Source organism: Pelodiscus sinensis, chromosome 2 (genome assembly GCF_052426305.1).
Source record: "Pelodiscus sinensis isolate ZL-2025 chromosome 2, ASM5242630v1, whole genome shotgun sequence".
Classification (NCBI taxonomy): domain Eukaryota; kingdom Metazoa; phylum Chordata; order Testudines; family Trionychidae; genus Pelodiscus; species Pelodiscus sinensis.
In genome coordinates this window covers 69,062,863-69,086,927 of record NC_143053.1, presented here as the reverse complement: position 1 = coordinate 69,086,927, position 24,065 = coordinate 69,062,863, and the positions used below count along the sequence as shown (strand labels likewise).

Here is a 24,065-nt window from a genome sequence, read left to right as displayed (position 1 = left end):
ACCAGTTGACAGATTAAGTATGTAAAATCACATTTAATCTAAGTGACCGTCTAAACTTAGCTCCAGGACAAAGACAGTGGTTGATAACTATAATCTTCTGGCACAGTCGAATTCTCAAAGGGGTCAAGTACTCTACAGAGTGCTTGCCCACCTTGGCAGAAAGGATATTGAGTTAGAAGCGCCACACACTCCTGGCAGGGCAGGAGGAGACTTTGCACATTCCCCCCCCTCTCTTCCCCAAGCCCTGACTGGCCTGCGGATAGGGGGAAGCATGCAAAGTCTCCTCCTGCCCTGCAAGAGCATGGTGCTTCTAAGAGGTCCTTGCAGGACGGACGCAGGGCAGGAGACTTTGTGCGCTCCCCTCACTCCCAGGCCAATCAGGGGTTGGGGGCAGCGGAAGCGCATGAAGTCTCCCCTGCACTGTAAGTGGCTCAGCAGTTAAAAGTCAACCGCCAGCTCCTGCTCAGCTAGCAGTTAACTAAGTATGGCGCTCCCTTGCAGGGTGGGGGCAGGGAGTGTGAGACTTCACATGCTTCCTCTCCCCAGGCCCTGACTGATCTGGGAACAGCAGGGGGGAGCAAGCAAGGTCTCCAACTGCCAGGGGCATGGGTACCTAGAGAGAATGACCAGCTGTTCTGTACAGCTGTCGGTTTTCTTGGGGGGGGGGGGGGGAAGGGAGGGAAAGACTTTGTGCACTCCCCCACCCCCAGACGAATCTGGGTCTATGGGTGGGGAGGCACAGAAGTGTCCTGCCCCCCCCTTCTGTCAGAGACCCTGCCCCCTAAAAAATTCTGAAGTGGCCCCTGGTCAAAAATGATTGCCCACCCACTGTGTAGGGGACAGAATGGTTACCTACCCAACAATAACTATGGTTCTTTGAGATATAACCAGTGCATTTCCCACTGCAAGCGCATGGTAAGCAGTACACTGCTTCAACAATTACAGTTTCAGCTTTATCAAACAGTAACTAAAGTTCTTACCTGAACTTGGCATCTGATCTGTCTGCCATGTGAAGGGCATAATATTTAACACAAGTCAGTGGGTTGATCCACATTGTAGCCTTCAAATCTCAGAAGCTGGCACATTCCTAAAGCAGGCAGAAAATGCTGCCACTATCCTTGATGGAAGCGTGCCTTCATGTTCAGAGGGAAATGGTCACCAGCCATCTGATACCATCTGATCCTCAATCAATGCTTTAGAGCATGACTTCAGGTTTGTTTGTGTTGTATTTTCTTTGCTACAAGCAGTTACAAACAAGGTCAAGTCTAAAAATAGCAGATGGCTAAATTCTTGACATTTAAAACTTAATCTCAGAGCTATGTATTTAATGCAGATTGTTGGTCTCTATAAAAATAAAATATCTACAGTCAACTCTGTCTTAAGAAAAAAGATTAAGGGCCTAGTATCAAGGGTCCTTCAAATACCAAGTGCTTCAGTAGGACTCTATGAATTAGGCTATAAGCATGCAATGTGGATAGCTCTTAGAAATTGCCAAGTGCCTCAAGCTATTTGGTGTTTGTTTTAAAAGCATAGAGCCCAGAACCATGACAATCTCTGTTTTCTAGGAACTATCAAGGAAAAAATGAATGTTTTTAGGCACTGGAAAGTTGGATTTTCTTTTCCTGTGGTAAAAATTTAAATAATTTTGAACTACCATGGCAAGAAATCAGACATCTATACATTTCTACCTGTGCATATGTTTTTAACATTGTTCCAGGACTGAATAGGTAGTTCAGACCTTAAACTACTCTATTTACAGTTTGCCTTAGTAAAAAGATGTTCATCTTTTCCTCATAGAGATTACATCATTGGAGGAACTTCCGTTAACAGAACACTAACCAATATTTATAGACCTAAAGTCTCAAGCCACTTTAAAAAATGCTTTGTTTACTGAAAAAGGCTTAAAGATTTTTCTTCAAACTTAACACAGCTACAACATATGGAAAAATGTAGTGCCGTGGTTTTTTTCCCCTAACAATTCACTGCAAATTAGGAATAAGGATATAGATAGAACTAAAACATTTCTTAAAATAGTAAGGTTGTCTTAGATTATCAAGACAGGAAGAGTGTCTCATATTGCCACAACTGGGAAAGTGGGCTTTGATCTTGCTTGGGGCATTTGATCACGACTGCAATAGACTTAATCATTTTGATATACATGCTAAAAAACATCAACACGAAGTGTAGCCGATTGTGGGTTCCCCCTCGCAAAGGTCAAAGTAGTTTTGTGTAGCGCACTCAGCTTCCCCCTCGCCCTCCTGTAACCTTTATGGCTTTACATTTTAAGTCTTCAGTATATTTTTAAATGCTTGCTGTGAGCAAAGTGAAATAGAGAATTTGTAACCACAAAGAATGAAAACCTGCAGTGCAGTGATCAAGGCAGTTGGTGGAAATTGAAGACTGGTTTTTAAACCTCATTACATCTGGAAAAAAGTTTTAAGTTAGAAACTGGCAATATAACTATTGTTTGAAAGAAGGTGAAGTCAAAAGACAAACAAAAAAAGTGATATGTAAGTTTAGGATAAACTGAAATACCAAACTTTTTTTTTCTTATAATAGTTTCTTCTTTTGACAGCCTACATTTGTGGTTTGGCTTGGTTTTGATTCTAACTTCTCTTTTTCATAACTGAAACTAATACAGATCTCTCTGTCATCTCAGAATATGTTTAGACCTGATCTACTGAGTAGGTGTGCATGAGTTTGTTATATACATTCACTTGCGGGGTTGGTGCCTCAAGACGGATTTCAAATCTTAAAATCATGTAATTAATTCCAATGTAATAGTGGCATCTATTACTTATGGAACCATCAATTAATGTACAAATCTTTAGAACATCTAGTTCTCAACTGGTGTAAAGCATACATTTTGGCTTGAGTGAGGTTTTGAAAAGATGATAAAGAATCACATGAGAGACTTCTGCTTAGTTAAAGCTTACCCAAGTACTAGTTCTAGGCCAGTGATCAGAAAGAACAAAGTTACTTATCTATATTGCTAGCTTTAAAGAATTCTCGCCCCCCCCCCCTCCCCTTGAAAAATAGCTGTAGATTAGAGGGTATTATCTAGCAGAACAGGACTGGAAATCAGAAGTTTGTGATTCAGTCATCATCTTAGTATATGTAAACTATTTGTCTAAGGTGGCACTTGCCCAGGATTCATAGACCAACAATCCCCAATTAGTACTAGCTATGTGTCTTATCTTACTATACCAATAAAAAAGTTTTTCCTGCAGGATGACAGAGTGATGTCATTATATCACTCTGCATCCCACAGGAACAAGCCACACCCACATAGAGGGCTTGGGCTGCCCATGACTGGGCCCTCCTCTCCCCTCCCCTTCCCTTCCCAGTGGCTGGGGAAAGCCAGGGCCAGCGTGGCTCTGGCCAGTTCCACTGCCACGCTGTCTCCCTGGAGCCACGCATCCATCCCCAGAGCTCTGGGGGATAGAGGGGAGCAGCAGCCGCCAGCCCATCTGGGGCGGGGAGGAGGAGGAGGGGAGATCCAGAACAGCAGCCATAAGCCATGCGGCCCCGGAAGCTATGAACTGCACAGCCCCTTCCTTTCCCCCGGTGCGGGGGTGGGGGCAGAAGCCACAATTGATATGGCCACTCACCTCCCCCTTCCCTTGTGCTGAGGGGTGGGGGAAAATGCAATTCACATGGCCCTTCCTTCCTCCCCAGTGCTCGGGAGGGAGGGGGGGTGGAAGCTGCCACAGTGGAAGGAGCATGTGGCCTGGTAAGACATCTCAGTAGCCATCCCCCACAGTTGGGGGAGGGGGCAGGAAAGAAAGCTGGGCCTGGTCTGCCCCCACCCCCGAAGGCTGAGGGAGGGAGAGCTGGGCCAGCCTCGGTGGGGCCACTCCCCTGGAGGTTAGGTGGGAGGGGGGAGAAGGCTGGACTTGGCTGCAGCAGGGAGGTAGGTGAGGGGAAAGAAAGGGCCTGGGCGGGGAGGGAGAAGGGACCCAGGCTGGCACGGCTGCAGCCCGGACCTCCCTAGAGGCAGACTGGGGTGGGGGAACCGGGGTTGCCTACCTCCTAATTGTCTTTTTTTATTCTGTAACTTATTTTGATCCACCTGTTTTCACTTGCAACCACTTAAATCCTACTGTTTCTACTTAATAAAATTACTTGTATTTATTATCAAACCCAGTGTAAATAATTCTTACTGGGTGGGGGTGGGGCAACAATCAATGTTCTTCTTTAAAATGGGCTTACCTGAATGAGCTTTGAACATGTGAAAAAGATTTATTTCGGGGTTGTTTCCTGGATGCTGTGCTTTTAACTACATTCTCCTAGAGCTGAAGTGATTCAGTGTTGGTACTGCACTTCGGGGTGAGGAGGGATGGGAGGCAGTTATCTGAGCTCTGTGCCTTGTCTTGTGGTGACCAGGAAATCTGACCCAGCAGAACAGGATGGTGAGGAGCCCCAGAGAACAAGGCGGCAAGGGTCAGTAGCTTTATCAGCACACTGGGAAGCAGCCCCAAGAGGTCTTCTGGAACTGCACCTCAAGCCACAATTGTTTATTCATGAAAATGGGTATTTTAAAAATATTCAAAGTGTAACTGCTATAGACAGAATAAATGCATTTAAAACATTTTTAAGATTTGGAAATCTTAAGAAACATCATCATGTAGAAAAATCTTTTTGACTTGAAACTAGCTACTTCTTAAGACACTTGCTGCAGGAGAAAACGTTTCAACTAGGGAGGCAGCCAAATTTTTACATGCTCCTGCCATTACCAAGAGTTTGGCTCCTGTATGTTTTTGCAATCCTCATTTAAAACAGGGGTGGGAAACCTATTTTTGGTCGGGGGCCATTGACCCACAGAAAAAAATTAGTCGGGGACCACACTAAAATGAGAAGGAACAAAAAAAAAAAAAAAAAAAAAAAAGCTACCTTCCAGAGGTGGTCCGCTACTGAGAAGGAGAAAGACATTCTATACATTTTCCTTATACACCAAAGGAATGGAGGGCCCAGGCTAGTACATTTTGTGAGTTCCAGCCCCATTAGGGAATAGTGAGCACGCTGGAGCACCAGCATAGGCTCCCTAATTCTGGGGGGAAGCCCCGAGCCTTGGGGTTCAGATCCAGGCAAGCTGAGAGTCACATCTGGCCCCCGGGCCTTGGGTTCCCCACCCCGATCTAAAATATGAAAGCCAAACACTCATTGCCACAAACTGTAAAAACAACTTTGTCAAAAAACTGGCCCGCTCAAATTGTGGTACAAGTGCGTAGACACTTGGAGCTTATCAGCCCTTGCTCTCTACTATTCAACAGTCGAGTAGTGTGCTCCTGTCTGGTGTCACCCAGCTAACAGGAGACTCATCTCACACAAAGCTATGCAAATTGTTAACGCGACTTTACATTCAACTCCATTGTCATGGCTGCCAATACCTACTGCCATAGCACTGCCCCATATTTGCTATGAAGGAGCCTCCAGCATGCTCCTGGCCAAGACCTGTGGGACCAGCGATTTGCCTCTGTATTCAGACCACTCACCAGTTTGACCACACGTCAGGACTAGGGATGTAAAATGGTTACCTGGTAAGCATTTGCCTTACCAGCATGTTTACCAGGACAAAATGGGTTAACTGGCAGGCCCAGTAGAAGCAAGTGCTCTCTCCTGCACCTGCAACACAGCAGGCCCAGCCCAAGCCTTCCCCTCTCCCACATACAGCCCACCACAGGATCGCAGTTATCCAGTCAAACATATTTAATTTTTTAAACAGGATTTTACATCCCTACAATAGGACATGATGGTGAATCTGCTTGGATAACAAGTAGTCAACAACAACTGTCAATCATTCTCTCCTCACCACCCAACCCCCGACTTTTGACATGCCAAGGCACCTGTGGTTACCCCTGAACCAGTTTAGAACAGGAAGGGCAATTGTGTGAGCTATTCTCTAATGACCTACGCTGTAGATGCACTCAACTTCAGAATATGTCACATATCCTTGACAAGTGTCCACTGGCTTATTTTGATGGTTCGCTAATATCAGCAGCATCAGCCAGGTAAAGAGCTATCAAATGGCTGGCACGCTGCACATATGCGAAGAGAATGAAAGTTGTCATGTTCATTTTTAACAGGACTTACTTTCTTTTTCCTAACATTCCTCATGTGTTGTTACTTTAAATAACCACTTTTTCATTTTAAAACAGCATTATAAGTTGTAGTAAACTCAGTGTCAGAAAACTTAAAAATGTATAATTAAAATAAATTTGCCTTTGTCTTTTTAAGAAATTAATTGCCTGGCTTTAGACTGACAGTCTGTATCCCACAACGTCACTTATGGCTGTGTACATAGAGACTTAAGCACATTCTTACATTTAAACACGAGAGTAGTCCTGTTGATGTCAAAGGGTCTTTTATTACTACTGTTTGTTACTCTGTGTGCAGCTGCGTTGAACAGCAACAAATAAGGAACTGTCACATCTTGGGTGGGGAAAATTATTTTCACTTTATGTCTGGGTGATACCCAGTTGAATTCCTAGAACAACTGTGACATTTTCTAAAGTTAGTGTCAATTTCCTGATAATACTGGTTTCTAAAAGCACTTTTTGGTAGCCCTCTTAGTCTCTTTGTAAATCCCTTCAGTGAAAATATGGAACTCTTTATGAAGAAACACTTTTGTATTTTCGAGTTGCAGGCCAAAGACTTACAGCTAAAAAGAAAAAAATCTTAATAAAGTAATTGCTACTTCTAACTGACCTGGCAAAAATTATTATAGAAGCTTCACAAAGTAAATATAATAATGCAGATTTAATGGCTGAGATTTTCTGAAGAGAAGAACTCTCTTTTTAATGAGAGTTGGGCATCTAACTTTATTAAGTCTCTGAAAATGTCTCCAAAGGTACCAATAGAAAGCATTAATTTTAACTGGATTTAATTGAATACCCATATTTAAATATTTCATTTTTTTCTGGACAGTGTTACATTCAGTGCTACTTCACCATCAGGAAGTCCCAACAAGTTGTTTCACATCCACACTCCTTTCCCCCTTCTGAACTCAAAGACAAAGCAGATAAACTCTAAGGCTACATGTACATTGGCAAGATTTTGCGCAAAAGCAATCACTGGCTGCGAGTACTTGCGCAAGAACACTGACGCTCTAAAGTATAAAATCAGTGCTTCTTGCGCAAATACTCTGACGCTCCGGCTCAGGGATAAGACCTCTTGTGCAACTGTTCTTGGAAGGGCTGCACTCTTGCATGATATTAACGGAGGAGGTGTGGGGGTCTGGGATGGAGGTTGGATGCAGAAGGGAACTTGGGATAAGGAATGGAGTTAGGATAAAGGAAGCAGTTGTGACCTGGGGCACTGGACTGCAGTGCAGGGGGTTGGATTGTGACCTAGGGTAGGGAATTGTGGTACAGGGATTTGGGTTGTGAGGTAGGGCAGGAAAGGACTGTGATCTGGGGCAGAGGATTGGGGGGGCAGATCTGGGAGGGTTATGGGTGTAGGAGAGGGCATAGGATTTGGGTATGTGGAGTAAGGGGCAGAGGATTGGAGGAGGGGTGCCAAAGGCAGGGTCTGGCCAACAGTTACTGAAATAGGCAGCTCCCATTGGCTGGTTTTGTGCGATTGTGCTGGGGGGAGGAGTAGCTCCTAAAGCTTTCCTCCCCTCTCCTCTGGGCTCACAGTTTTTAAAGAAAAATTGCCCCACAACTGTGTCTGAGCAGCATGCAGGTCGGGCAAGGCAAGTGGAACCTGTCTGGGGCTCCCTGCAGCATCTGTGGACTGAATCTGGTGGCTTGGCGGGCTGCTTCCTGCCCACGGGCCGTATTTTGTCCAGGTCTGCTCTAAAACTCCACCCAGCTGTACAGAGGAATGCAGCCTGAGTTGCCATGGTGACACCTGATGTCACCTCAAGACTATTTTAAGGCTGTAGAGACTTGATTTTACTAAAAGCTGCTTTGATAAAACTTCAAAGGCTACTGTCTACACACACAATTTTGCATAATCCGTAGTTGGTGTTAATCTTCAAGGGCTTGACATAATTCCTTGGGATATTATTTACATTCACATTACAATCACAATGTATAAATGACACATTTTCTAGAGACTGATTCCAAATTTATCTTCTGGAATCATGAAAACCCTAAAATACTTACCTCTATTTTTAAAGGCTGTTTGATCTACACTTTAGAAACATAATAGTCAAGCTCTCTTTTATAACAACCCCAAAGTCCTGAGTCAATTATATAAAGATCTTTTTACCCCTTAGTGCATATGTTTTTGTGTGTAAAACATAGCATGGATTAACATTCAATACCCTGACCAAGGCTAGAAGCTATCAGTTTCTATGTGCATATATATCCAATTTTGGCGAACTGGTGTCTCATTTTCAGGAGTACAGAATTTGGCACTGTGTACCAGTTCTGTTCCTCCAATATTCCCAATGCTACATTTTAAATTGTACTGAGTGAGAACCCCCTCTCCAGCCAAGTCCGAGTAAACTGAAGCCATCAGCCAAATGCTAAGCCTACTGAGAAATCTACCCCTTAAGGAGCAAACTGATTTTTCTGAACAATGAAGTGAGTGCATCAGTGTTTCGCTGGCATCACCAGATATTCAAGTTCCACTGACACAATGCAATGACTAGAATGCAGTACAAACTAGAAGCCCCACAGAAATAGACTTTTTCCAACCATTCATCCTATACTCATCACTGTACTAGCCGAGCACCTAACCTTACTACTGTATTTAACACAGGCTTATAGGGGAGGAGGAGAATGACTCATATCTCCTTAAGAGAAAAAGCATTGTGAACAGATTAAGAAAAAAAGGATAGAACATTACAAGGTTACAGATATTTCAGAAAATATTTCTGTTATATATCCACAAATATATTGTCCCATCTCTGGGAGCCTGATTATATCCCATCAGGCACTGATTGTGATAGAAGGTCCAACAACAGGGTCACAGTAAAGATTCTCATGCTCCAGTTTAATTTCACTGAATAAAACACACTTATCAAGGTGGAAAATAGGTGAATCCATGGCTGGTGAGAAAGAATACCTTAAATTGCTTTGGAGACACTGCTTCTCTTACCAAAGCACAGAAGAGAGGAAGGTGGACTTGTAGCAAAGGCACTGCACTAGGACTCATGAAATCGAGGTTCAATTTCTAACGTTCCAGAAGACTTCCTGTGTGGTTTTATGCAATACTTTTCAGTCTCTGTCCCTCAAAACTGGTCTGTTACTTCTGTTCACCTATACTGTTTAGGTTGTAAGCTCCTTAGAGCAGGGACTCTCTTGCTACAGTAGAGCCTCAGTGTTATAAGCATATTGGGAATTAATAGAAGTTGTTCTTAACTTTGAAGTGTTCCATAACTTTGAAAAAGACATTATGGACTTCAGCCATTGGGGAATGTGGTCTGTGGCTCTGGAAGGAAGGGATAGGAGTTTCTGACCCTAGGGTGCCTGGCAGGAAGGGAGAGGATCAGGGCTTCTTCCCTGCAGGAGCACCAGGGCTCAGGACTTTAGATCCGGGGGGAACACTGGGGCTCTGGGCTTCAGTCCTGTAGTTCCACTCCCAGTTTCAGATTCATTGCGGGGGCCAGAGCTTCAACCCTGCAGCTTTGCTGGCAACTTCTGCTGGTGCTCAGGACTCCTCACTGCTCTGCTCCTGGTTTCAACAGCAGATAGGAAAGCATTAGTCACAGGGGAAGGGCTGGTGCTGAAACCGGCACTTCCCTCATAGCTGAAGTCCTCCATGCAAACACCCCTGTGGGGCTGAGGGGAAGGGAGGTATGAGGCCCGAACACCAGTGCCACATACATGACTGAAGCCAAGAACAGAGCGGCACAGAGCAGAAACTCCAAGCCCCAGAGCTTTCCCTGGATCTAAAATCCTGAGCCCCAGCACCCCCAAGATCAGAAGCCCTGCCCCCCCCCCCCACACACACACATGCTCTGCATCTGCAGTCCCTATCCCCTCTCTCTCACCATCCTCCTGGATGAAGCCCCAAGGCAGAACAATATTTGCTGGAGGGAGATTTATCTCTGTTGCAGCCTGAGAGATCACTTCCAGTTTCACAGAGTGGCCAATTGACCTTAAAATTCTTAACTCTGGTGTTCATATCTTTAAGGTTCTCCTGTATGTACCGCATATAGCACAATGGAACTTTGCTCCTGGTGGGGATTTCAAGGTCCTACTGTTATACAAACAAGTTAATAGACACTGGCTGGCTTCAGAAAGCCACAATCAACTCTGTGAGGTGCAGGGTGAGGGGAACCCTGTTGACCCAATTGAGACTTGGATTCTTCAAAGAGTCCATCCTCAGTAAGCATGCTCAAACCTCTCAGCTCCTAGTACCTACTGACTACAGTCTCCATAGAGTACAGGATAATACAGTACTTCAGCCCAGGACTACAGGATGAAGCTGAACTTTCCTGTACTGGCTGCTTGGAGGCAAAGGAAGGCTGGGCACCACAAATGAGAGCAGCAAGCCTGTCTCTCTTGTGCCTAACATCCCCATCCCACCAGCAACCAAATAGTATGAAGTATCAGAGGGGTAGCCGTGTTAGACTGAATCTGCAAAAGCGACGAGGAGTCCTGTGGCACCTTATAGACTAACTGAAGTGTAGGAGCATAAGCTTTCGTGGGCAAAGACCCACTTCGTCAGATGCATCTGACGAAGTGGGTCTTTGCCCACGAAAGCTTATGCTCCTATACTTCAGTTAGCCAAATAGTATGAAGGAAGTCATTGGATTCAAATGGATGCCAAAAAGCCAGAGAGGGGTTGTACAGGCAATCTTTATTTTCACATTTACACATCAAATGCAAGTATGCATAACTTTTGAATTACTGACTTTGAAACCTTAACATTATTTTAAACTTATTTTTTAGTGAACCATATACAAAATACAAAAATAATGTGTAGCTCATTATGTTTCTCTGTGGCATTGACTGAACCAAAAATCTACATATTGTCATTAATGGGAGTCATGCCTGCTTACAAAAGTGAGTAGTTATATATTTGCAGCTAAAGCAACAGTGAGCTTGAGTTAACCTAACAGGCAGGGATCAAGAAGCAACTAGAGTAGCACAAGTTTCTAGCTCATACTGCCATGTTTTTGTCCGTACTATTACTCATACTATCTAGTATAAAGTTAGCATAAATTTGTTTACCCAGGCTACCATCACCCCCTCACTTTGCAATGGAGTTAGAGACATAACTTAACTAGTGAGAATAGTAACTATAGAGATACACATACTCAGGAGAAACAGAGAAAGACGTGATTCCATCTCTCCTCACTCAAACTCTAAATACACACTTTCCCTTTTGCTTTCTCCCTTGCAGCTGGAGTATATCAGAATACAGACAGCATCCTCTGCCACACTGATAGAAAGGGGAGACTACAAAGCTCAAGCCTACACTTCTGGTTGAGTATCAACTAAATGCCAAGACGATTCCTCCCACCACCAGCAGCGTCCTCATCTCCAACTTCACCATGAGCCCCTGACAGCTCCAGGAAGTCCAAAACAAAACCAAAAAAACTATTAAACTCACAGGGCAGAGTGGTGGGAGCTACAGGTAGAATCTGAATCGCAGCAAAGTCACCCTCCCATCTGAAAAGCCAACAAAGACAACACAGCTAAGAAGTAAGGTGGCTGTTCTGAAGTCAGTTCCTGCCCCTCCCCCTACAGCGTTTTGAGCCAAAGCAGAGACACACAACAATGTAAACAGAGACACAATGCGGTTTATGGCAAAGGCGTGCGTGCGGGGGGGGGGGGGGGGAACGGGGGGGGGAAGAGGGAGGTTGTGTGTGAAGATAAGAAACACACATCTGTGAAGACCCCTGGCTGGTGCAGCCAGCCAATGCAGACACTTTCCTATCCTACTCCCAATTCCTCTCCCTTCCCTTTACAGCTCCCGACAGGGCAAACCAGCCACACTCCAGGAATCTGTCCCCCGTCGCGTCTCTTTCTGCCCCCCTGCAAATCGAAGTGCGCACAAGAGCCACCCTGCCCCGCAAAACCCCACTTTGACTGGAGGGGGAGGGTCGCAAGCGCTTCACCCCCCGCAAAACCCACCGCACTCCACCCGCGCGGAGGGAGCCGCGGGTCCCTTCTAGGGGGCCGCACAGACCCGCTCCGCGCGATCGGGGCTGTCTCTCCTCTGCCCCCCAGCGAAGCGGGACCAAAGTACGAGACAACCAGCAGCCCGGCCCGACCCACAGGAGAGCTCGGCACTGGGGCGGGGGTCAGACCCGAGCGGGGGCCGGGGAGGGGGGGTAGCGCGCTGGCTGCACCGCGGCTGGTGCAAGGACCATCCGGCCGCCTCAGCCCCCTCAGGTCCAATCCGCACCGCGACCCCCCGCGGGGCATCCGAGCGCCAGGCGGCCCTGCGGCTGCTCCCAGCCCGCGGCCACTCACCCCTCCGCTGCGTCCTCCGGGTCTCCCGCCGGGAGGAGTGGGGGGGGGGGCAGGAGACGGGGGGGGCTGCCAACGGCCCAGTGGGGGAGGGGCAGGTCCGTAGCACGAGCCCTGCGCTCCCCCCGCACGCGCTGGCGCTGCACTGTTTGTGTTGATGCGAGGGAGGCTGCAGCAGGGGAGGGCGGGGATCTGCCAGCTGAGCATGTAAACACTGGGGTCACGTGGCCCATGCCCAGGCCGAGGGGAGGCGGCCTCTCGGCTCAACCGGTTTAAAAGGAGCGTCACATGATTGAACGAGAGGCTCCGCCCCTCAACCCAGACGACCAATCAGGAGTGGTCACTTCTGTCGTCACCTGTTGCCTAGGGGCGTGGAGAACATTGCCGTGCGGTAGCTACCCTCACGCGCACATTTCCCCCCCTTCCCCCACCCACACACAGACGTTCCATTCCCGTGTCTGTGAAAGGGGCAGGGACGGCGCGCGCTGCTGCGTTGGCTGCTGCAGGCGCTGGACGCCGAGCTCCTGCCGCCGCGCTAGCCCCCGTCGCCACCAGCTAGATGGGGAGGGGCGCGCGTCGGGCCTGCAGGGGGACAAGGGGCAGCAGCTGGCGAACGTGGCTGAACAGCGCAGGAAGGGCGGGGGCAGGGGCAGGGGCAGGGGCAGTTGCTGCCTCAGCCTGTCCGGTTCCCGCAAAGCCGCTGCTGGGATGAGAACAACCGGGATTCTAGGACCCAGATGCATCCTCTCCTAGGCCTTGCAGGCTGGACTTAAATCCTGTCCTGCCAAGCGTGAGGGTGTTGTGTGCCTGCTGAGAGGCTGGAGAGCTGCTCTAGGTCCTAGCCATCGAGTGCCCTTTGGGAGGGGAAAGGATGGTTAGAGTCCCCCTCCCTCCTTTCCAAACCGGGAACTGAGGCCATGGCTTTCCCCTTGCTGGTGTGCAGGAGGAGAAGGGAAGGGGCCCAGGGGTAACCTCTGGAAACTAACTGCCTTTGGAGCACTTTAGGGAGGCAGGAGCTATCAGAGGGGATTAGGGCTGGGGAGCAGCAGCATCTTGAGGGAGACCAGAGAGAAAGGGGAATAGTGGCAGACCAGAGAAGCATGGAGTAGGCGAGGGGGTTCAGTATGTTGTGGTAGAGGATAGAAACTCAGTTCCCAGTAGCTACAGAGAATGGTGAACAATGAGAGATGTGGGTGGGATAGCTTGAACATAGCAGCACAGCTTTGATGTGTTGGAGCTCAAGGAGTGGGGATCTGGGTTTGGTCCAAGGAGCCTGGAGGAATAAGAACCATTTGTTGTGGTTAGGAAGCAGTGGGACAAAGAACTACAGATAGTAGTGACTGTATCCCGTTGGATTGGAGATGGGCAAAAACTGGGGATGCAGGGAATGGGGAGAGCTGGGGCCATGGGTGGGGGGAGGCAGTTGATGGTAGCAGACTGAGATCAGTAAAAACCAGATATCAAGAAGGCAAGAAAAAGGAGTCGGGGCAGTAGCTGTCAAGGTTTTTGACTAGTGGAGGTGGGAAAGGTAAGTATTGGAGGCTTTGCTATAGATGCAGAGAGATGCAAGTAGAACAGTTGTTTCTGCAGGTAAAAGAAGTTGGTGGAGATCAAACTGATATCGAGATTGAGGTGGCTTGGATACACAAGGATGTTTGTGCATGGGGCTGGCCTAATTTGGGGGAGCTGAGGTGCTTTTGAAACAGGGCATATTTAGAGGTTAGAGCAAGGGGAAGCATAGCTGCTGAAGGATCAAGCACATTCTCATCCTCTTAATCTGGTGCCAGCACGGAACAAGCTATGCTAGTCCCTAGTCTAGCTATGCTAGTCCCTAGTCTAGTTAGAGACATCTGGTGCCATGAATGGTGGTGTATCTCCCACACCAAGGTTCAAGGACAACTCTTGCGGTTTTGGTAACCTGAATAAGCCTGGGACACATCAGAAATCTATAGATATGAAGGTATAACTGCTACACCTCTACAGTAAAAATGGGCAGAAAATAAATTACTTATTAGGGATTGAAGCTTATCACCTAGCTAAGAGGAAGTCACTGCCACAGATTATGGTTGGTTGAACAACTTTACAAATGTGTTATATGGCAATAGTAATGTTTTTGGACAGTCTGTCCATTATGTTCATGATGGAGTACAGGTGTAAACTGTCCCTGGATTGGTAAATTTCTGCAACTTTAGAGAAGTAACTCCTATTAAGGTCAGCATACTCTAGAAAACTTCAAAAACTCTGTTTACAGAAACTGTAAAAGTTTCCCAACAGGGAGGAAAATGTAATGCACTTACCTGTTTGATCATAATAATTAGACCCCTACATACTAAGTTTATTAGTTCTGGACTGCATGAATCTAGAGAGCATGGGATTCTCAATAGAGTAAGCAGAGGCCTACGAGCTGCAAACTTCCGAATTCTAGCCCTGGCTCTGCTGCTGATTCATATTAAAGTCTCCAGCTTTGGCTATGCTGATAGCTGTCATTGCAATTTGCAATGCTATTGTGAATGAAGGACTGACTCACATCCCAAAAGTGCATGCTATGCAAGCATTTCAGGAGCACTGCAGTTGGACCTATCCTGCAGACTGAAATATAACCACTAACAGAATGAAACATGCCTGATAACAGTAAACTGAATAGATTTCTACAGTAAAATAATTGTACTACATTTTGTATTATACAATATAATTGTTAAATTATACTATATGGTTATGTCTACATTGGCATGATCTTGCGCAAATACTCTTTAACGCAACAGTTCTTGTGCTAAAGTATTTGCACAAGAGAGCATCTACACTGGCATGTGCTTTTGCGCAAGAGCATCCGTGCCAGTGTAGACGCTCTCTTGCGCAAGAAATTGATGTTGCCTGTCTACACTGGCCTCTTGCACAAGAACAGTTGCGCAAGAGGGCTTATTCCTGACCAGGAGCATCACACATTAGAACATCTGTGTTTTGCGCAAGAACTCCCGGCCAGTGTAGATAGGCAGCATGTTTTTGCACAAAAGCAATTCCTTTTGCGCAAGATCGCGCCAATGTAGACACAGCCTATATGTAATTTGGAGTTTGGTTACTAGTCCTAGCAGACTAGTCAGTGATATTTTCAATTGTGTTTATGTGGGTAAAGATCTGCATATGCATCCCTTAGAGTTATGCTCCAATATTGCTCCTAACAGCAAGCTATCTAGGGAGATTCTGCAGTTCCTCCTATTCTGCTCAGTTAACTATCACCTAGTAGTATATTTTGACATCTCCCACTAATGTGTGGCTAGCAGTTATTACTTTTTTTTAAATGAAATCCCAAATCATATATCTCTTGTTTGCTGAGGATCCAGAGAGATGTTTTCTGAAGTCCATGGTATGAGCCAGAGCAGCTGTCTTTTAGGAGACTCCTTCATGTGAATTTTCTTTCTCTATATGACAGTATTCCCTGACTTTAGCATCAAGAGGGGATCTGAAGATTTTGCAAATGTGAAGTGGGTTGGTTAATAAGACTAATGATTTTTCAGTATATCATTAGGTAATTAATTTCACCCTCTCACTGATGCTTTCTCCCTGCTAGAGTTGACTTATCTATGTATCCCATAAAAACATTTCAGAAAAGCAAATATTTGCTTTTGGAGTGGTCCAATGGGTATCAAATGAATTCAGAATGCAGCGAAAGTATTCTTTGAAGTTTCTCTTTAGTGTTTACATTCATTCTATACTGTTATGTTCTTTGCTTTATTTTGTGTACTGTATTCACAATTCCATCTATTCCTGTAATTATTTTTGCTTATTTTTGACTTGTCAGCATCTGTCTAGTATTTATAAATAATTTTAAAATTAATGCACTTTCAATACCATCATCAAAGTCAAGATCTCATTTTCTGATCTATGTTGGGTAACTCTAGTAGAGCCACAATTTTGTGAACTCCAATCTTATGAATGACCAGGTATGTGATCCATTTTGCACCTGCCAGGAAAAAGAAACAAAACACAAGACGTTGATGAAGAACAGGTTGACACCTTTTCACCTGCTGGTGTGTTAAGTGTATTGGAAATTGTGGTGCAGTGGTTTGAAGAACAAGAGGAAAGTAATGCAGCCCACATCACACCTACTGTAATCCTGAGATGTTTAATCTTAAGAACATTTTATGAGTTTATAAACCTTAGTTTATAAAATAGAAATTCTGTAGGCAGAAGTCTAGTGTTCTGAATATTGTTCAATCTCAGATAGATAGTTTGTAGTGCCTGAGCCAGTTCCTAGTGAAGCTAATGGCAAAACTCTGTCCCTTTTGGTGATAAAAGAAAGAATGAGATCCCCAGTGCCAAACTTCTGATAATAACTGCTAATTGGTATGACTTATGTATTAACAAATGTGATACCGGCTTTGCAAAATTAAGTTGTAACATTTTTGCCATATTATGAGCATGAAAAACAGTATAAAATTATTTTTGAGTCTTATTCCATTAAGCGATGGGATGATCAGATTGTGTACTCAGATTGTGTACTTCATGTTTTAGGGATATGGTTTGTTTTCTTGTTTGATCAAGAACTCCTCCTAAATGAAAAAAAATAAAAAATTAACAAATAGTCCTGCAGAACCTTAGAGACGAACAAAAAATGTAAATAGTATCATGAGCTTTTGTGATGTAAGAGCTAGGATCACCAAATGTGGTATACAGCTTCTTCTTATCATAACTCAAAGCACCATAAAGGTTTGGTTGTGTGCAGGAAAATGGGATGTGCCTGGAAGGGGATTGCTTCTCATAAAACCAAACAGAAAAGAGACAGATTCACCGGATTTAAGTACAGTCCTCAAAACTGACATAACTGAACAAATGTTAAAAGAGGCTGAACCAAGATGAGTCAGAAAAATAGGATGAACTTGCAATAGGATCGCTTCTCAATAAACCTTACAAAAAAAGAGATAAAATGGAGAAATGTGGGGTAGTGCTCTCTGTTTTGGCATAGCTAAATCAATGGTTAAGGTTTGAAAACCAGAAGAAAATGTTATTGGGAACTGACTATAGCCCTTTTTTGTTAAAACATTGCTAATGATAAATGTTTATAGAGATGAAGAAAAAAATACGCTGGATGGAATTCGCATTAAAAAAAAGGTAAATGGGAATTTTTTAACAATCCCATTTTTTAAAAATCTGAAATAAAAATTAACTTTATAAAATAACAATACTTTTAGAAAAATACAATCATTTAAATAATTCACATACATTTTCCTTTTATTTTTTTAAAAAATTGTAATTGAGTTAAGGACCTGAGCAACGCCAGGTAAATCTGCTAGTGAAAAACTAAAGGAATGGTTTTAGTTTCAGAAATACTGTTTGCCTATAACCTATAATAAAATGGAAAGACCCATTTAAGATATATATTTTTTAAAGCATCTTATTTTCACTTAATATTTGTAGTCTTAAATTGAAATCCAGTAAAGTATGAAAAGGCAGCAGCCATGCTTTTGAGAAGAATAATACTATTCTTAAACAAAGGAAATTACCATGTCTGGTTATCATTTTTTCCATTCTAATTATATGGCTGTCACAGTCTTTTTATGTAGTCTGTTCCCAGGTCTCCTACAGCACTTAGAGAAAAACAATTGAGGGCTTTCTTTATGGTTCATCATGACAGGCCTTTCAATATGACTATCCTGGACCTTTTCTACCGACCACAATAGACCTTTTCTGTTGGTGTGATTGACTCTTTCAATCGGTCTCAAAAATTACTTGCCTAGAAAAGGAGGCGGATTTATGTAGTTTGCAACAGTGGAAAATTGGAAGATAGTAACGTGAGCCAGCAAACACATTGATTATCTCTAGAATAAAAGGTATTGGAGCTCTCTGATGTTCAACAGATTGGCCAGAAACCTTTAAAGAAAACCCCACGAATGTTTAGATTTTATGTCTATATTTTGCTAATTGAATGTTGCTGAAAGTGCTCTAATCCCCTCTACTTTTTGTGAGCTTATTTATCACTTTGTCAGACAAATATCAGTTCCATGTTCTTAGTCCATTACAGTTGAATAGATGGGATAGGATGATCTCTTTGCAGTGTTCTTTCAGCTTTAAATGAATTTAAAAAATAGAAACTTTAGTGTTCAGGTCCATAGGAAACACTAAACTCTCAAACATGTACTGGTCTACAAATATAATACAAGTCCTGTCACCCATTCGTTAAATGGAAGGTAGGTGCATATTTTGTCATATAGTCTTGCCGGTATACTGTCTCTATAGCTGGACCTGCAGGATTTGCATTGCAGTGTAATAATTGGATCAAATCAAATAATGTGATGAATTTGAGACATGGGTAACTTGTACAATACTTTTTTTCATTTGAATGGAATAAAATCCCCAGAATTTTATTTCACATCAAATGTTACACATGACAGGCCTATCAGAGCAGTGGTAGGTCATATAAGGTGCTGTATATGCACTGAGTTAGACCTATTATAGATATACAAGGAATATCATTAAGGACTACAAGGCGTGGTTTATTTCAGATGAGATCTCCCAGAGAATTGAAAATGTTGGCTTCAGCTATCTTCTAGTGGAAGAGGATACAATGTGACATGCCTCTTCTCTCCATTTTATTTCTCTCTCTCTAAGCCAGTGGTTCTCAAACGTTGTGGGCTCCAGAGCCCTTTACATGCGTAAAAATTTATGTGGAGCCCCAGCGGTCCACTGATCGTATATGTTGTACTTATGCGGAGCCCCAGCAGTCCACTGATTGCATGTGTTGTCCCTATTGATGTTTCCAGTTTGTCAACCTCATGGAGTCTCTGGAGGTGTTGAGAAATACTGCTCTAAGCCATAGCCACAGTGTTACGTGTCACACCTTTCAGGAAATCATCACTCTGTTGAAAATGATTCTAAGTAATCTTGTTATCAGAGAGCAGAAGCAGATGTCTTCCTGCCTTCCAGAAATGCTTTGGAAGTCTAAATAATTTGTGTTATTGCTTAGCTACTATGAGCCTTATTCTCCACTGCCTTCCACCTGGGAAAGTAATTAACATAAATGGAAAGTAAGTATAGTAAAACTCTACCAAATCAAAACAGCATTTTATACTGGTTTTCCACTCCTGTACACAACTAACAAACTCAGATGTATAGTACTGAACTATGTTTGAGGAAGGGTTTCTAATCTTTTTAAAAATATGAACATTTGTTATGCTGCTTTTATTGAAATGAATGTCAACCCTTAACAATGTGTAATGAAAATGTAAAGCAGCAAATATATCCACAGTAGATTATTTTCAGAATTTAATCTCAGCTATTCCAAATATCCAAAATTTAGTATTTTAGCCTAAATAGGTACCACATTTCATTTTATTGTTAGATGGAAGCAATTTTTCCTTACAGACTAAAAATAAAAACACTTGAACGTGCTTATAAGCATTGCCAACTTAAAAGGGAAAATGTAATTTGACACTCCTTTATCTAGCTCGTGTTTTCTTAAGTGTTGCAATAGTCAAGTTAAATGTTTTCCTTGAAACTTTATTTTTAAAAATATTACATTTCTAGTGTTAAAAATGTAAATTTTGGACAAAGTTGACTGTGTTCCTTTAAATACTTTTGAAGCTCTGCTACAGAAGGTGTCTTAACTTTTAAGTTTTTGAATGACAATGTATAATAGGAAAAACTTAAACAACAAATAGTCTAGTAGCACCTTAAAGACTAACAAAACATGTAGATGGTATCATGATTTTGTTAGTCTTTAAGGTGCTACTAGACTATTTGTCATTTTTTAAGTTTTTCCTGTTACAGACTAACTCAGCTACCCCTCTGAAGCTAATATATAATAGGTTTCTACAATTCTCCATACTGCGCTAGGAATTTGTGTATTCTATTCACAAGAGTCAGGACAGTAAGTGGTGTTGTAGATGTATTGGTCCCAGGTTATTAGAGAGACAAGGTGGGTGAGAATTATTTATTGAACCAATTTCTTTTGGTGAAAGAAGAGCTTTCAAGCTACACAGAGCTCTTTACCTGGTTTGTGGGTTGCTAGCAGAGATAGGTGCCTAAATCTAGTTTGTAGGAAAGACTTATCTCTGGGTATGTCTACACTGCACAGTTTTTCTGGAAAAACAGCTGTTTTCCCAGAAAAACTATACTTACATCCACTCTGCAATTGCATTCTTTTGACAGAAAGTCAAAAGAACGCAGGAGGTTTTCTGACAGCGGTAAACCTCTTTCTACGAGGAAGAAGCCTTTTTCTGAAAGAGCTCTTTCGGAAAAAGACGTGTGTGGACAGGGAAGAGGGATTGTTTTTGAAAGAAGATGCCTCCAGGAAAAAGCACAGGTGCCCTAGTGGCCACTCCATCCACAGTACAGGCAGTCCCCGAGTTACGCGGATCCGACTTATGTCGGATCCGCAGTTACGAACGGGGCCCTCTCCCTGGTCTCCAGCAGACCAGGGAAAGGAAGCAAAGCGGCGGAGCACGCGGGCAGCGGACAGCCCAGACGCGTCTGGGCTGTCCGCTGCCCGCGTGTTCCGCCGATTTGCTCTGCTTTGCTCCCCGTCCCCCTGGTCTGCAGACCAGAAGCCCCTGCCCCGGGCTTCCTGGAATCAGCCGCTGATCAGTTTCGGTGAGTGAAAGTGAGAATGTTGTGCTTGTAACTCATGTGGATCGGGGGAAGCTCAGATAATAGTATCTCTGTCCATTTTTTCCCTTAGCAGCTGCAAATATGGCCATGCAGGTTTCTTCATCCATACCTAGTAGAATAGCTCAGACACATGAGGAGGAGAAAGAAGAGGGCAAAGGAAGACATGTTGTTCCAGGAGGTCCTGCAAGCTTCTGGTGCTTCTGATTATATATAAAGATAATGAGGACAGGAGAAATGGGCAGCAAGAGATGATAGCACTGTTCAGGGAACAGACATGTTGTGGTCTTTGACTGAACTTCAGGCTGAACACATCCATATGTGCCTCTACCTGCAGCCCTCAGAGAACTGCATTCTGGGCTCTCTCCTCTCCCCTTTCACCACATTCCATGTATTTTCCAGGGCCACAGCAGTACTTCACCCTGCAGCAGATTGCACACTACAAATGCACATACATCAGCAAGGTTCTGACAGTTGGATGCATGTGTCTGTGAATTCCCCATTCCTTCCCTTTAAAGATACTTTCCCCTGTGTGTATGAAGTTTACCTGAGCATTATATAAGTATGTTTGCATGAGTGTGGAATAAAAATTCACTTATGGAGAATGAATTTATTTTTAATATTCTCCAACAGTTAGCGGCTGCTGCTAACATTCAGAGAAAATAGCAGTAAGAACATTTGCATTGTTATGGTAGTGCACACACACCAATCATTACAAGGTTCATAACAAACCATGCCAGACTCAGAACATCACAGTAACACAAATTACCGTGGCTCATTGTTAAAATGTTTTTTTTCAAAGCCACCCTGAACTAAATAGCTCCCTATAATGCTCTTCTTAAAGCTCAGCTATTTGACTACTCTGTGCTCCACTCCTGGAGAAACATCTCTCCCTTTGCCTCACAGATATTACAAAGCACAGAGCAGGCAACGGAGACCATGGGTATATTGTCCTCAATGATGCCTAACCTCCAGAGTATACAGCACCAGCAACCCTTCAAATGGCTAAAGGCACATTCCACCTGCTGTGCCTGTCATGAAACATTCTTTGCAGCTGTCAAGATGGCTGGTGTACTGCTTCATGAGCCATGGGAGCAAGGGGTAGACAAGATCCCTCAGAATCACTATTGTCATTTCCATTCCCCCAATGGGAATCCTCTGATCTGGAAAGAAAATCTCTGGTTGCAGCTTTCTGATCAGTTTTTAAAGATATATGTGTCATACACCTTTGCTAACCAACCTGTGCCAATAGCAGTGAAACCAGTCAATATCAGTGATCCACCAACACTTGAAATACTATAGAAAAGTAGCCTTTTCTGTTGATGTACTGTCACTAGGTGGCCTGGTGCCAAAATAGGCATATGTGTTCCATATATTGCCCCACTGCAATTCAAAAACCCCATTGCTGCAAAATAATCCACTATTTCCCATGCATTGCCCAGTCACAGTCCTTCATATCAGGAAATCAGTGGCCCTACAGACTTGCATCACAGCAAATCTTACTGTGGATTTCCTGAGTCCAAACTAATTCCCAGCTGATGGGTTGCAGTCTGACATCTTCTGCACAGCAATTGCCACTCACTTCTCCACCAGGAATAGAGCTCCCATTTTCGTGACGGTCTGCCAAAGGCTGGGGTGAGCTCTGCACATAGTCCCAGGAATTTGACCTTTGTGCCTCTGAAAGTTCTGCAGCCACCTTTCATCATCTCATAACTGTATAATGATGCAATTCCACCACTCAGTGCATGTCTCTCGAGCCCAGAATTGATGCTCCACCCTGTGCAGCTGCTGTCTGTGAATGCCAACAGCAATCTTGAATTGTTACTTTCCATGGCCTGCAGCAAGGTAGGCACCAAAGCATCATCCTCAGACTTACAGCTCAGGAACTACTACAAAATCAGGCATGTTGTGTTTGTAATAGTAAGCACAATACTGAATAGCTGTGCAGGATCCAGGCTTCTTGACAGAGATGGCGGGTGTGCAGGTTACCAAGGCTGTTGAAAGGTGGTGTAAATCATACTAAGACGCCCATAGAATGAAGGGATGGAGAAAATAGCATCACAAGACGCTGAACCTGGCCTCCTGGGGCATTGAAGAGCTTTCCCTGTGTTAGATAATGGCAAGTTGCACAGTGGGATGGTTACCAATGGTGTAAGGCTTTCCCCACGCTTTCAGATGCACTCTGCTGATGCAAGAAGCATAGCATGGACCTGCAACAGTGGTTTAACTATAGCAGTGGCTGTGCATCTACATAACTTAAATGGAATTAACTTTGCAGTGTAGACAAGGCCTCAGGCTACATCTACACTTAAACTGATACAGTTTAGATAATCACTACAGTGAAAGGAGAGGTTCTCCCACAGCAGTAGTTAATCTAGCTCCCTGAGAGGCAATAGCTAGGCTGATGGAAGAATTCGTCCCTTGACTTAGCACTGTTCTCACTGGGGGTTAGATCAATTTAACTATGCTGCGCAGGAGTGTGGATTTTTCACACCCATGAGTAATGTAGGTGGGTCAACTTAACTTTTTAGTGTAGACCTGGTCTTACTTTCTCTCTCCCTGCTTTTCCTTTTTCTTGTGTCTGTTTCTACAGAGTTTTTTGTTAGCTTTCCTTGACCTCACACACCTTCTCTGGTTTCTTTTTTTTCTTTTTCTGTTTCCTTCTCAGTTAATAAGAATTATAATAATTATATTTTGTTCCTTCAATCTGTTTCACATAGCCAGTGAACTCAGTAAACTCTGGGGATGTAAGCGACTAGTCGAATACCCAATAAGCACATCTGAGAGAGGCAGCAAGTGGGGGGGAGGAAAAAAAGCAGGAGCCAGTGCTAGGGGGAGCAAGCTTAAAAGTCGGTTCCCCCTTAGCACTGTCTCTGTGTTGGGGGGGCCGGAAGGGGAGCAGGGGAGGCTGAGGCTAGCCGGTGGAACTATGCGCGAGCCGGGAATCACCTGTTCTGGCTCACACCCAGTCCCAGACCTCGCGCCTCTGCCTTTAAAATGTATTAAGGGCCACCAGGCTCTTAATCAGTGTTCCCTCTAACTGTGCGCCTTCGCACCAACAAGATGAGGCCCGCCCACCTCTTCACCAGA

General features: G+C 44.1%; 1 protein-coding gene across 3 annotated transcripts in view; it reads right to left on the bottom strand.

Annotated features, from left to right (window-relative positions):
• Positions 1–12,595, bottom strand: part of PCMTD1 (protein-L-isoaspartate (D-aspartate) O-methyltransferase domain containing 1) — a 78,665-nt gene extending 66,070 nt beyond the window's left edge. For 2 of the 3 annotated variants that reach the window (XM_075920714.2, XM_075920713.2), the window contains exon 1: positions 12,381–12,595. The gene's annotated coding sequence lies outside the window, so the exon portion shown is untranslated. Of the gene's footprint in view, positions 1–980; positions 2,532–12,380 lie in introns of those variants that run through there. The other variant, XM_075920712.2, reaches the window with a different exon arrangement.
• Between the last annotated feature and the right edge of the window lie 11,470 nt (positions 12,596–24,065).